The sequence below is a fragment of the Felis catus genome, chromosome B1 (genome assembly GCF_018350175.1).
Source record: "Felis catus isolate Fca126 chromosome B1, F.catus_Fca126_mat1.0, whole genome shotgun sequence".
Classification (NCBI taxonomy): Eukaryota; Metazoa; Chordata; class Mammalia; order Carnivora; family Felidae; genus Felis; species Felis catus.
The window spans coordinates 53337631-53351506 of record NC_058371.1 but is presented as its reverse complement, the minus strand read 5'-3'; the positions used below and the strand labels follow the sequence as shown (position 1 = coordinate 53351506).

Below are 13876 nucleotides of genomic sequence, written 5' to 3'. Positions count from 1 at the left end.
TCTAAAAAATAAATTTTAAAAAATTAAAAAAGAGGAAAGATAAATGATAGATAGATAGATAGATAGATAGATAGATGAGAAGGTTATACATTGTCTACCTGGCTTATCTCCCTGAGCACATGGACCATGAAAGCCCACTGCTGACAGGTAAGATGTTCAACTTCCCTGACAATGTCATGCTGAAACAAATCACATGTAAGACCACACAGACATGATGATTCTTAACGATCTGGAGACGTCACAGCCGTCAGCTTTTTGATTCCTGCAATTTAGACACCAGACACAGAAGGGAGCAACCTTAGCTTATTTGCTCCATACTGTGGAAGCTGTCACCTCATAGAAGACAGAAATTTCATGCTCACCGAGCAATACAGATTCAGGAGGAAAGTAAACGTTGATGTTTGCAGTCACCTAGGTGTAAGATTTGTTTCACTGTTTCCAACTGTGTTAACCCCTTTTTATTCTTTTGGTGAGCTCTTCCAGAATTAACTACTTCTGCTTGTAGGCGATGAAATGTGTAAGGAACCCACATCAAACGTTGGCACAGTTATGAGCATGTCCTTTCCCTTTACTTAAACTCAGTATTAAGACTTTGTTTTTTTATATTCCAGTCCCAGAAATGATTTCCACTATAGAAGTTATCTGCAGGCCATCCTATGCTTTCTAGCAGTTGCCTACAACCATGCTCTAGCTTCTCCAAGACACTACACAGGATGGCTTTAAATACGTATTAAACTAAGAAGCATCCTCTCAAATGAGTTGAAATGCATTTTATTTTTAGACAACCTACATGGCATGTTTTTCTTTTCTTAAAAACAATGCCTCTGCTCCAAATAAATCAAGGTCAAAGTCGCTGAAGAGCTCAAGATGGCATCAGTCCCATTTGTCTAAGCCCTGGTGGTGTGTGAAGAGCAGCAGCCAGTTATGACAATGGGTGATACATCCAAATTAATGGCCAAATTCATGAACATTTTTCCATTTCTAAACCATCCTTAAAGAAAATCATATATGGGGTCACACATCCTCACCATAGTCCAGAAGAACGATCATGCTATCTGGATTCATGTTTTCACCAGTTAAAAAAAAAAAAAAAAAAAAAAAAAAAGTCATTTTTTTTTTTTTTTTGAAATTTGCAAGGATACGCTTAATTTGTTCCATAGCCCCTGCCATAAAAGGTTTTCCTCTGTCTGGCCTCTGTTCTTCAAGTCTGCCTTTGATTGATTTCATGTAATATTTTATGTGCTTCTTGTAGGCTTCTTATGTGAAACTGGTTTCCTGAAAGTGATGGTTCACGACAGTATCAGCACCGGTGACTACCAACCTTTCAGCCTTCAGCGGAGCCATTTCCACGAACGAGCAAGTCATTCATGTTACCTTCTGTCCTACTGAGCATCTTCCCCTCCACCTGTAGACACAGCCCTCCGCGATCTCCCGGATCTTGTAGAAGTCGGAGAACATCTCATTACGGCTGATGAGGTCCCAGGAGATGATCGTGATCACAGACGGAGAGACAAGACGGTAGCATGGGCTTGGCAGGAACCAGGAGCCAGGAGCCTTGAGCAGAGTGCACCCAGAGCTGCACTCGCTGAGAGCGCGGAGAGGCCAGAACAGTGAGTTGTTGTTTTTTGTTTCTGTTTTGTTTTTAACTCAAAGGTAACTGAAGAGGTAAAAGGAAAAAAAAATTGATTGAAACAAGCAATGATCTATAGAAAGTCATGGTAAACATAGTAATTTTTTTTAAATGTTTATTTTTGAAAGAGAGAGACAGAGCACCAGTGGGAGAGGAGCAGAGAGAGGGAGACATAGAATCCGAAGCAGGCTCCAGGCTCCGAGCTGTCAGCACAGAGTCCGATGTGGGGCTCGAACACCAGCTGTGAGATCATAACCTGATCATGGTTAATTTTTTACCTAATCAAAGGAGAATGCTATGAGTCAACACGTTTTTTAAACATAACAAAAACTACAACCGTCCAAAACAAGGTATATCTCATAGGATCAAACCATCATGTTCTTATTTGAAAGAGCAGGTGTGTGGAGTGCAGAGTGGCTAAGGCATAACCATGCCAAATATCAGAGCCGAAGAAAAAATAAAACTGCGTATATACTTCCTTTTTGCCAGAAATAGGTGTTTTGTGTGGAAAAAAAAAACAGATGCTGGTTCAAGCCTTTAGGCACTAGCTGTAAAGAGCTGAATATAAATAAGTCACCAGATGCAGAAACCTTTTGCGGTTTCCTTGCTAATAGACTGGCATCCTCCTGAAAGGAGTAAGGAGATGGACTCAGGATAGTTGATGAGAAAGTACCAAGAGTGACAAGGTCACAGCTGCCTGATGTCCTGGCTCTCCCCTCTGCCCCCTTCCTTATGGATTTTTTTAGTTGATTTATTTATTTTGAGAGACAGAGGGAGAGCGAAAAGGAGCAGGGGAGGGGGAGAGGGAAAGGGAGAGAGAGAATCCCAAGCAGGTTCTGCACTATCAGTCCAGAGCCCCATGTGGGGCTTGAACTCATGAACTGTGAGATCATGACCTGAGCAGAAATCAAGAGTCAGAGGCTTAACAGATGGAGCCCACCTAGGCGCCCCCTTCCTTATGGAATTCTAAAGCAAAAGCTTAAGCAGTTACAATCCCCAGAAATGATGAATCTTATTCACATGTAGAATGATAAGGAACTATGTTTTGAAAAATGAGAACATTTGGCAAGATGCTTGTCTGTGATATGAAGCAAATCTAAGATAGTATAGGTTTCCTACAACAAGACCCGAAGGGTGTGATAAAAATTTCAAAAATACAAAAGAGACAAGAAAAATTAGGGAATATAGCACTGAAAGGAATAGAAAAAAGACCCACTGTGAATAGCAACTCTGTAAAAAGACAACACAACATGTGCACACCTGGAGATCTAAAAGATGGGTTTGGGAAAACAGTTCCAAATTAAATTAAAACAGCCAATAATACATAGAGAGATTAGAGACAGAATCATCACTGTGGGTCAGAATAAAGACTGCATGTATATGTAGTACCAAACCTAGTTAAATACAGCTCCCAGACTAGTCATAGCTAAACCGGTGTCTAGAAAAAGCCACAGTCATTTAGAGTTGAGTCCCATCAAATGCATCACTAAGGTTACGAGGACAATCTTGCCATCTTGAAAGTGCATGACATATCAGAGTCCGTTCATTCTTTGCTCTTCTATAAGATACTGCACACACTTTTTTCTCTTCCTTACTCTTGAAAATAGGGTATTAGTTAGCAATACATTACTTGAATTAAGAAATATAGCGGTGAAGAATCAGAAAAAAAAATAGATGATCAAAATGAGCCAGTAGAATTAGGCAGGGAGGATCAGGGAGAGTTAAATTTATATTCATAGCATAGAGTGTCACCAAGACTGACATAGAAAATAAAATGAAAAGTCTTCTACTGAAGTCTAACCACTGTCAATACATTTAACAGAATAGCTGTAGATTAGCTAGCTGATCACAATCCAGAGTTTGGATGTGAGATTTTCAGGAAAAAGACAACTTTGTCAAGATGCTAATGCATTATTTGGTACAGAGTATTAAAAGACCAACAAGAATCTGGTTAGTTTACAGTTCCACCCATTTTCCATTTATGTACTGTTTCTTGCAACAAGTTGATGTGCAGATAAATATTTACCTCTCTACTATAGTGTAAAGGATATAATCAAATATAATTCTGTGATCTCCCAGATTTTATATTTGTTCTAAGTTGTTTAAAATGTATGAAATTTAAGAGGTAATGGAATGCATTTAATTTAGAAAGTAGCATGTAAGATATATATAAGATTATATTAGTAAAAGGGAAGTTAAAAAAAACTAGTATGAAATTATTTTGTAATTCACCAAAAATATTGAGTTTCTAATCAAGATCTAAACACAACTTAGGAATTCAATATCCAAAGATTAAGAAGGCATTATTTATTTAACAATTATCAAATACTTTCGATAGGTCATTTATAATGTCACTACTGTTCTTGGTAGTGTGCATATTGCAGTGAATAAAGCAGACAAAATTTCTGGTTTGTGGAGCTCAAATTCTAGCAAGAGGAACAAAGGTCTGCAACATGAGCAGATGATTGGCCCATAGATAGTGGGTCTCAAATGTGGTTAGTTTTGCTCCAGATGGGGACAACTTACAGAGTGAGAAACAAAGGAGTTGAGTAAACATGCAAGGAAAAATAAAAAGCAAGGTTGGGCCGTGTCATTTAAATTGTAGTGGGTAGATAGGGAATGGATGACATATACAGGCAAAGGTTGTTTAAATGTTAATAGGATCCATGGATTATAAATTTTGATGGAGTTGAGTAGTTTATGGATTTGACGTAGTAGAGAGAGAATTCTGCCCTTAGGAAGCAGTGTGCAGTAAAACCATGCACACACACACACACCACACGCACGCACACGCACACACGCGCGCGAGCGCACACGCACGCTGAGAGGCACACAAAGCCTAAATACAGCAATTCAGGATGGTACTCTGAGAACCTTGCTTAACACAGTTGGAATGTCAGTAAATAAAGAACATGAGAACAATTTAAAACAGCACTACTGAAGGAAGACTGGAAGAGTTCACATCATCAAATTAAAGAACTTTTGAAAGACAAAAGGCATATGGAATCATAGTATTATAACAAAAATTTTCTAGTCAGACGTGGAAGCCACTGTCTGTTCAGAATGTCAGAAAGCTGCAGAGAAAGAAAGGTAGGAAAAAATAGGAATGATGGTAATCTGCACGCTGAATATCTGTAATCTGTTAATGCTATATACTCGCTCCCAGTGTGAATGAAAAATATATACTTCATGCTAAAAGTAAGGAATAGTTTTGGAGATTTAGGACTGTTGCAAGGTCAATGTCAGGATACTTAATGAGGGCATTGTACCTTGCTGAATAATCTTCTTCAATTTGGCATTTGAAAGGATTCCTTATTCTGTCGTTTTTCTATTCTCTATGAAAGAGATCATTGTTTTTGTGTGCATTCAATGAGCCCTCCAACTTTCTATTGTGAAATATAGAAACCTAATAGGTAAATCTTGATAGAAATAATCCTTTCAAGTTACCTACATTAAACCAATGCATCCTTTATTTGTAAACTAGGAGAGACAACTATGACCAGACATGTGAGAAAACCTGAAAAATAACAAACAGAACAACCAAAGTGGTAGCAATTAGCATTTAACACTGAATGTAATGGAAATAAATCAGAAATTTTTTTTTTAATTTTTTTTTCAACGTTTATTTATTTTTGGGACAGAGAGAGACAGAGCTTGAACGGGGGAGGGGCAGAGAGAGAGGGAGACACAGAATCGGAAACAGGCTCCAGGCTCCGAGCCATCAGCCCAGAGCCCGACACGGGGCTCGAACTCACGGACCGCGAGATCGTGACCTGGCTGAAGTCGGACGCTTAACCGACTGCGCCACCCAGGCGCCCCAAATCAGAAATTTTTAAAAATTCCACTGAATACATTCTAACATTTACTGTATACGCAAACATCAAGAAGTGTTTTTATTTAAAATTGCCCTAAACTGGAAATAACCCAAATTGCTTACATTAATACAAAGGAAAAACAAAGTATAAAATTTGCACAATGGAATTCTGTGCAACAACCATAAAGTAAAACAATAACAACAAGAAGAACTAACTACATATGATAATAGAATGCATTTCATGGACAAAATTGGGAGTGAAGGAAGTCAGAAAAAGACTGCACAATGTTTGATTTCAGTCATGTAAAATTCAAAGTTGGGCAGAAGCCATCTACTATAATAGATATTTGAGCTGTGATTACCTTTGGAGGTATTAGGTACTCAGAGGGAAAGAGAATGTTAGATTACATAGATAAAGATACAGACGATATAGATGATATTGATTAGATACAGACAAGTAGATATAGATATAGGTATAGATGATAATGATAGATATAGATAGGGATGATGATATAGATATAGATATAGATATGATATAGATATAGATATAGATATAGATATAGATATAGATATAGATATAGATATAGATATAGATATAGATATAGATATATAGATATAGATATAGATATAGGCATAGGTATAGTATATATAGATATAGATTAGATAGATAGATAGATCTATATGTCTATATAGATATCTACATATAATTAATCTATTTGCTTAGATTATATATCACTGGGGAAATCAAAACAATCAAAAGGTATTCTCAACATCGTCTATTAATGTCTGTACCAAACAATTCTACCCTGTCTCCAGTAATTATAGAAGTAATTGTGCTCAAATATAAAGCCAAATTTCCAAGTTTCTGTTGGATTTCATTCCCTCTGGTTTACTCAGAAACATCATTTCAATACCCATCACCAGGAGGGCACCTGTTGGGATGAGCACTGGGTGTTGTATGGAAACCAATTTGACAATAAATTTCATATTAAAAAAAATAAACCTTTTTAACAGTAAAAAAATAGAGATAATGTTAAAAAAAAACATTTCAGCCATTCTCTCTTCTCTATCCCTTCCTCAGTCATTTCCCACTCTCAATTAGATAATTAACCATATTGATTCTTTCTCTATCTCATGAAAATCCTTCCTTGATCCCAATCCCCCTTCCTGTCTGGATCAATTTTATTCTCATTTGCACTTAAGTTCTTTGAATTATTTTTCTATACTCATAATCTCCAAGACCTCATTTCCTAATATCTCTTAAATTCACTTCAGTAATGCTTTCTCCTTGATTATGCCACTGACACAGTTCTTTGTCAATATCATCAATGATTTCCATTTGCTATATTAAAATATCAATTTTCAATCTTCATCATACCTGATTTGTTAGAGATTTTGACAGGATTTTGTTCACTCTCTTCTCTTTGAAATGCTTTGGTAATGATTGTCTTTGACAAACAACTCACTTTACCCCCTACTTCACTGGTCACTCCTTCTGAGTATTCTTAGCTGGTTACTGTATCCTAAATCTATTCACCTAGATTTTTCCCAGTTTTTTTTTAAATTTTAAGTTTATTAATTTATTTTTGAGAGAAACACGGAGAGTGAGCAGGGGAGGGGCAGAGAGAGAGGGAGAGAGAAAATATAAAGCAGGTTCTGCACTGTCAGCACAGAACCCAGTGCAGGCTTTGAACTCACACACCATAAGGTCAAGACCTGAGCTGAAACCAACAATCTGATGCTTAACTGACTGAGCCACGCAGGCATCCCTTATTTTTTTTAATGACCACATTTGACATTTAACGTTTTATGAGTTTAAACTGTAAAGTGTGCTACTTTTGCACATATATTGCACATACGTTGTAATAAGATTGCTAATGTAGTGGTATTTATCTCATTCCATACTTATGGTACAATATTATTATTTATATTTGTTATACTGTGCATTATATTTCTATGACTGATTTACCACTCATTACAATTTTGCACCCTTACATACTATCAATCTTATCTCTCCCATCCCCGGTAACTACCGTTTTACTTTCTGTTTTTCACAGGTTTAGTGTTTTAGGTTCCACGTAAGTTATATCATACTGTACTTGTCATTCTCTGTCTGACTTATATCACTTAGAATAATATGTCCAAGATCCACCCACACTGCCACAAATGGAAATGTGTTCTCCTTTCTCATGGCTGAATAATATTCCATGGTGTATATGTACTCCATATTTTTTCTGCACTGTTGATGGGCATTTGAGCTGCCCATCTGTTGATGGACATCTGTTGATGGGCATCTGTTTCATCTGTTGATGGGCATTTGAGCTGTTTCCATATCTCGGTTATTGTGATTGATGCTGCAGTAGACATGGAGGTCCATATATCCTGTTAATATATACCAAGAAGTGGAATGGCTGGAGCATATGGTAGCTCTATTTTGAATTTTTGAGGAATCTTCATACAGTTTTCCACAGTCTTTGGACCAATTTACATTCCCACCAACAACGTATAAGGGTTCCCTTTTTACCACCGGTTGTCTCTTGTCTTCTTGATGGTGGCCATTCTAAGAGGTGTGAGGTGACACGTCATTGTGATTTTGATTTTCATTTCCCTGATAATTAGTGATGTTAAAAGTCTTTTTTCTTTTTTCTTTTTTTTTCTTTCTTTTTTTCTCTTTCTTTCTTTCTTTCTTTCTTTCTTTCTTTCTTCTTTCTTTCTTTCTTTCTTTCTTTCTTTCTTTCTTTTTCTTTCTTTTTTGTTAAAAGTCTTTTCATGTGCCTGTTGGCAATTTTGTTCTCATCTTTGGAAAAATGTGTATTTAGACTTCTGCCAATATTTTTAATCAGATTGTTTGTGTTTGTTTTTGTTATTAAGTTGACTGAATTCTTTATATATTTTGGATATTAACCCCTTATCCAATATATGGTTTGTAAAAATTTTCTTTCATTCTGTAGGTTGTCTTTTCATTTTTTTGTTTCTTTTTTGGGGCAGAAGCCTTTGAGTTTGATGTAGTACCATCTTTTGCTTTTGGCATCTTGTTTAAAAATTATTTGCTAATATGAATATCAGTGAGCTTCTACCTATGTTTTCTTCTAGAAGTTTTATGGTATCAGATCTTATGTTTCAGTCTCTGATTTATTTCAAGTAAGTTTTTTTGAATGGTGTAGCTTGTGTCTAATTCCATTATCCTGCATGTGTTTTTTCAGTATTCTCAGCACCATTTATTGAAAACACTATCCTTTCCTCACTGGGTATTCTTGGCCCCTTTGTCCGATTTTAGCTGTCTGTCTGTGTGTGACCATTTAATTCTCAGCTCTCTATTCTGTGCTATTGGTTGATGTGTCTATTTTTCTGCAAGTACCGTACTCCTTTAATACTATGGCTTTGCAGTGTAATTTGAAATCTGAATGTATGATAGCTCCAGCATTGTTCTCTTTTCTCAGGCTTGCTTTAGGTACTCATAGTCTTTTGTGATTCACATGAATTTTAGAATTGTCTCTTCTATTTCTGTGAAGAATGCCTTTGCTATTTGGTTGGAGACTGTGTTTAATCTGCAGATGGCTTTGGGTAGTATGGCCATTTTAACAATATTAATTCTTCTGATCCATGAATACAGAATGTCTTTTCATTTGTTTGTGTCTTCTTCAATTACTTTCAGCAAAATTTTGTATTTCCATTGTACAGAACTTTAATACCCTTGGTTAAATTTATTCCTAAGTATTTTATCATTTTCGATGCATGTTGTTATTTTGATGCATGCATCCTACTGTATATAGCATAGTTTTGTTACTTTTTCAGATGTTTCATCATTACTGTAAAGGAATGCAACTAATCGTTGTATGTTGATTTTGCATCCTGTCTCTTTAGCAAAATAATTGATTAATTCCAACAGTTTTTTGAGTGACTCTTTGGCATTTTCTATACATAATATTGTATCATCAGCAAATAGCAACAATGTTACTTTTTCCTTTCGGATTTGGATACTTTTTATTCCCGTTTTGCCTAAATGCTCCAGCTAGGACTTCTGATACTGTATTAAATAGGAATGGTGAAAGTGGACATCCTTGCCTTGTTCTTGATCTTAGAGGAAAAGCTTTCAGTATTTCTTCCATTGAGTATAACACCATTATTAGATTTAGTAATTATGCCCTTAATTATGTCCTATACTCAATCTGTGAAGGATTTTTATCATGAAAAGATGTATTTTGTCAAATGTTGTTCTGCATCTATTTAGATGATTCTGTGGTTTTTTTTTATCTTTCATTTTATTGATGTGATATATTACATTTATTGATTTTTGTATATTGAAACATCCTTGCATCCCAGGGATAAATCCCACTTGGTCGTGATGTACAATCCTTTCATCGTGTTCTTGAACTCAGTTTGCTAAAATATTGTTGAAACTTTTTGTGTCTGTATTCATCAGGGATATTTGTCTATAGTTTTCTTTTATTGTGCTGTCCTTATTTGGTTTTGGTATCAGATAATGCCAGCCTCATAAATGACTTTGGACTTCCATATTCCCTCCTCTTCGGTATTATGGAAGAGTTTGAGGGGGCTTGATATTAATTTTTCTTTAATTCCTCTTTAAGTGTTAATTCTTCCTCACTGAAGCCTCTGGTTCCAGAGTTTTCTGTGTTGGGAATTTTTAAATTACTGAGTCAATATTTTTACTCATTGTTGGTCCATTTAGATTTCCCATTTTCTTCTGATTCAGTCTTAGTAGATCATGTATTCCTAGAATGTATCCATTTCTTCTAGCTTATATAATTTCTCACCATATAATTGGTCATAGTAATGTCTTATGAGTCCATGTACTTTGAAGTATCAGATGTTAACATCTCCTTTTTCATTTCTAATTGTATTGGAATCTTCTCTCATTTTTTCTTTGTTAGTATAGTTAAAGCTCTGTCAATTTTGATTATCTTTTCAAAGAATCTTCTCTTAGTTGATCTTTTGTATTATTTTTCTTGTCTCTATTTCCTTTATTGCCACTCTGATATCTATTATTTCCTTCCTTCAGCTAGCGTTAGGCTTAATTGGTTCTTCTTTTTCTACTTACCTGAGGTACAAATTTAGGTTGTTTATTTGTGATCTTTCCAATATCTTAATATATTTATTTATCTCTATTAACTTTTCCTTAAAACTGCTTTTGCTGCTTCCCACAATAACGAATATGCTGTATTTCCATGTTAATTTGTTTTGAGATAATTTTTGAATTCCCTTCTAGTTTCTTCTTTTATTCAATGGTTGTTTAGAAGTGTACTGTTTAGTTTAATCATAGTGTTATATCCTCTCACTTTCCTTTTGTTGATGATTTTTAGTTTCATACTATTGTGATCAGTCAGTATTAGTTCAATCCTTTTAAATTGCTAATATTTGTTTTGTGGCCTATCATATGACCTATCCTGGAGAATATTCCATATGCACTTGGGAAGAATGTATGTTCTTCTTTATATGTTCTTTGTATGTCTTTTAAATCATTTTTTTTCCTAATGTGTGGCTCAATTCCAATGTTTTATTCTTATTTTCTGTCTGGATGACCTATCCGTTGCTGACAGTGGAGTCCTCTAATATTGTTATATTGTTATCTATTTCTTCCCTGAAGTCTGTTATTTGCTTAATATATTTTGAAGCTATGGTTTCAGGAGTGTATATATTTACAATTGCCTTATCTTTTTTGAGGTACTGACCTCTTTGTCATTATATAATCACTTTTGTCTCCCGTTACCTCTTTTGGCCTGAAGTCCATTTTGTCTGATATAAATATGGCTTTGCCTTCCTCCTTTTGGTTTCCATATGGTTGAAATATCATCTTCCATTCTTTCACTTTGAGCTATTTGTGTCTTCAGGGATGAAATGAGTCTTCCGTAGGCACCATGTAGTTTGGTCTTGCATTTGTATCCATCCATCGACTCTGTGCATTTTGATTGGTGAGTTTAATCCATTTACATTATAGTGATTATTGATATTTAAGGATTTACTACTAAATCTCACAGTATTAAATTACAGTGATTTTGCACAGTGTTTTATGAAAAACTGCCTCTGTTGCCACAAGAAGTGAAAAACCTTTCTTGTTTAAGTAAGGTTTTGTTTACTTTGATTGTAACCATTGAACCAGTTGGTAATTAGGAGCCTTCCTTTTACCTTCCAGAAGGTGGCGATATAGCACAAGTTTTTGGTGTCTCTTAGGCATGGCACACAGCCTCTAAGATTGGGAGCACCTACGTTTAAAAATAAAAATGGCACAGAAAGACAAAAAAGAGGAGGGTGGCAGCAGAGTGGGAGGTGGTGTGCTTTGGGCCCAGTAGGGGGATCCTTGAGTGGGGTGTCCCCGGGGGCCTGTGAGCTCTCTGCCCTCTTTCCAGAAATTGAGGCAGTCGACAGGATGTTATTTCCTTGAGTTCTTTTTGTCTGCCTTCTTCCTTTCCCTTTCCTTCACCTTCAGTCACTGAGGTTTCTCCCCAGGGACAGCAAATGGGTTCCTCCGTCTGCAGCACTCAGAGTGGGGCAGACCCCCCCACCCTCTGCTTTCACATTCCACTTCCTCTGGCAGAAAGGTCATGATTGGCATGTTGCCTGACCTGCCACTGTCACACCTGCCAATGCTCCTCCTACTCTGCAGTTTCCTTCAGGATCCAAAGTACCCAGTTTTGTGGACACCGCTGGATGGAACTCCTGGCTGTCTTGGTGTACTGTGCACAGGTGCTTTTTGCCTGTTTGTTTATGATTAAATGATTAGCTGTATATCAAAAAGGATAGAGAAAAAGAACAACTCATGGCACCATCATGCTGTCAGCCGGTCCGTTTTTGACTCTCTTCTGGTTTCTATTTATCGGTTTTGTTCCTTACCACGCTTCCTCCTTCCCTTTGTGATCTCGTGGCTAATTAATGACATCAATGTGCCGGCCACCTGTACCTCCAGTCTATTATCTCACCTCAATCCATATCTACATAGAACTACATGTTGGATACTTCACAGTTAACCTGTCTAAAACTGAACCTCGTCATATTTCTTCCCATATCTGTACCGCTCACTTTGGATTTAGGCCACGTTATCTTTTCAGGTGTGTCAGACTAAAATTCTGAAATTTTTCTTGACCTCCCTTTTATTTTATCTCTTAACCACTTTCAATCAACAGGCAGATATTGTGCGACATCAAGCAGTCATATTTATAAACAATCAATCTGCCCGAGAGTGGAGGTATTTTGACATGAAGAAGGAATAACAGTATAACTAAAGCCAGGAAAATCAGTCACCTATTGCATACATTCAGGCAAAAATAACAGTATTTCTACAACTTGATAAAAATATCTGCTAAAAAATACCTGTAACTAATGACATACTTAATGTCCAAAGTTAGGAGCGTTTCCCAATAAGACGCAGAACAGGGCAAGGGTGTTCCTGCCTACACTTCTTTTCAACATTGTACTGGAAATCTTACCTAATGCAATGCAAGAAAAGTAAGGCAAATAAATGGTATATGGATTTGAAAGGAAGAAACTAAAATTTTGTTTACAGATGACATGATGCACATGTAGAAAATCCAAACAAATTGACCCTAAAAAATATCCTAGAATTAATAATATGTGATTATCTTATACCAACGTTGCAGGATACAAAGCTAATATATAAAATAAATTGATTGCCTACGTGCTAGAAATGAACAATTGTAGTTGCAATTAAAAACACAATATTATTGGGGCGCCTGGGTGGCGCAGTCGGTTGGGCGTCCGACTTCAGCCAGGTCACGATCTCGCGGTCCGGGAGTTCGAGCCCCGCGTCAGGCTCTGGGCTGATGGCTCAGAGCCTGGAGCCTGTTTCCGATTCTGTGTCTCCCTCTCTCTCTGCCCCTCCCCTGTTCATGCTCTGTCTCTCTCTGTCCCAAAAATAAATAAACGTTGAAAAAAAATTTAAAAAAAACACAATATTATTTATATTAGCAACCCAAAAATCTAAGTACAAAAGTGTAAATCAAAATATAAAAGGTATATATGAGGAAAACTCTGAAGAAATAAATCAAAGAACAGCTAGTAAGTAAAGAAATATTTCACGTTCATAAATAGGAAGTCCCCATAGTGTCATCAAGATATTAGTTCTTCCCAACATGATCTATATGTTCAATACATACCAATCAAAATCTCAGCAAATTATTTTGTTGATAATGACAAAGTGATTCTCAAGTTTATATGGGGAAAAGATCAGAATGTCGTCAATGATATTGCTATAACTTTGTGTGGTGATAGATGATAACCTGACTTATTATGGAGATAGTTTTGTAATGTATAAAATATATAAAAATATCAAATCACAGTATCTAAAACGAATTCATCTAAGACGAATAGGATATTGTCTGTCTATTGTTATACTTCAATAGAAAATGCAAATTATGTTGATTAGAATCTTACTGAAAGATGTCTTCACCCATATGTTT

The 13876-nt window shown here is 36.2% G+C and overlaps 1 pseudogene; it reads right to left on the bottom strand.

Moving 5' to 3' along the window:
• Nucleotides 1–961: 961 nt before the first annotated feature.
• Nucleotides 962–1473, bottom strand: LOC101089604 (annotated as a pseudogene).
• Between the last annotated feature and the right edge of the window lie 12403 nt (nt 1474–13876).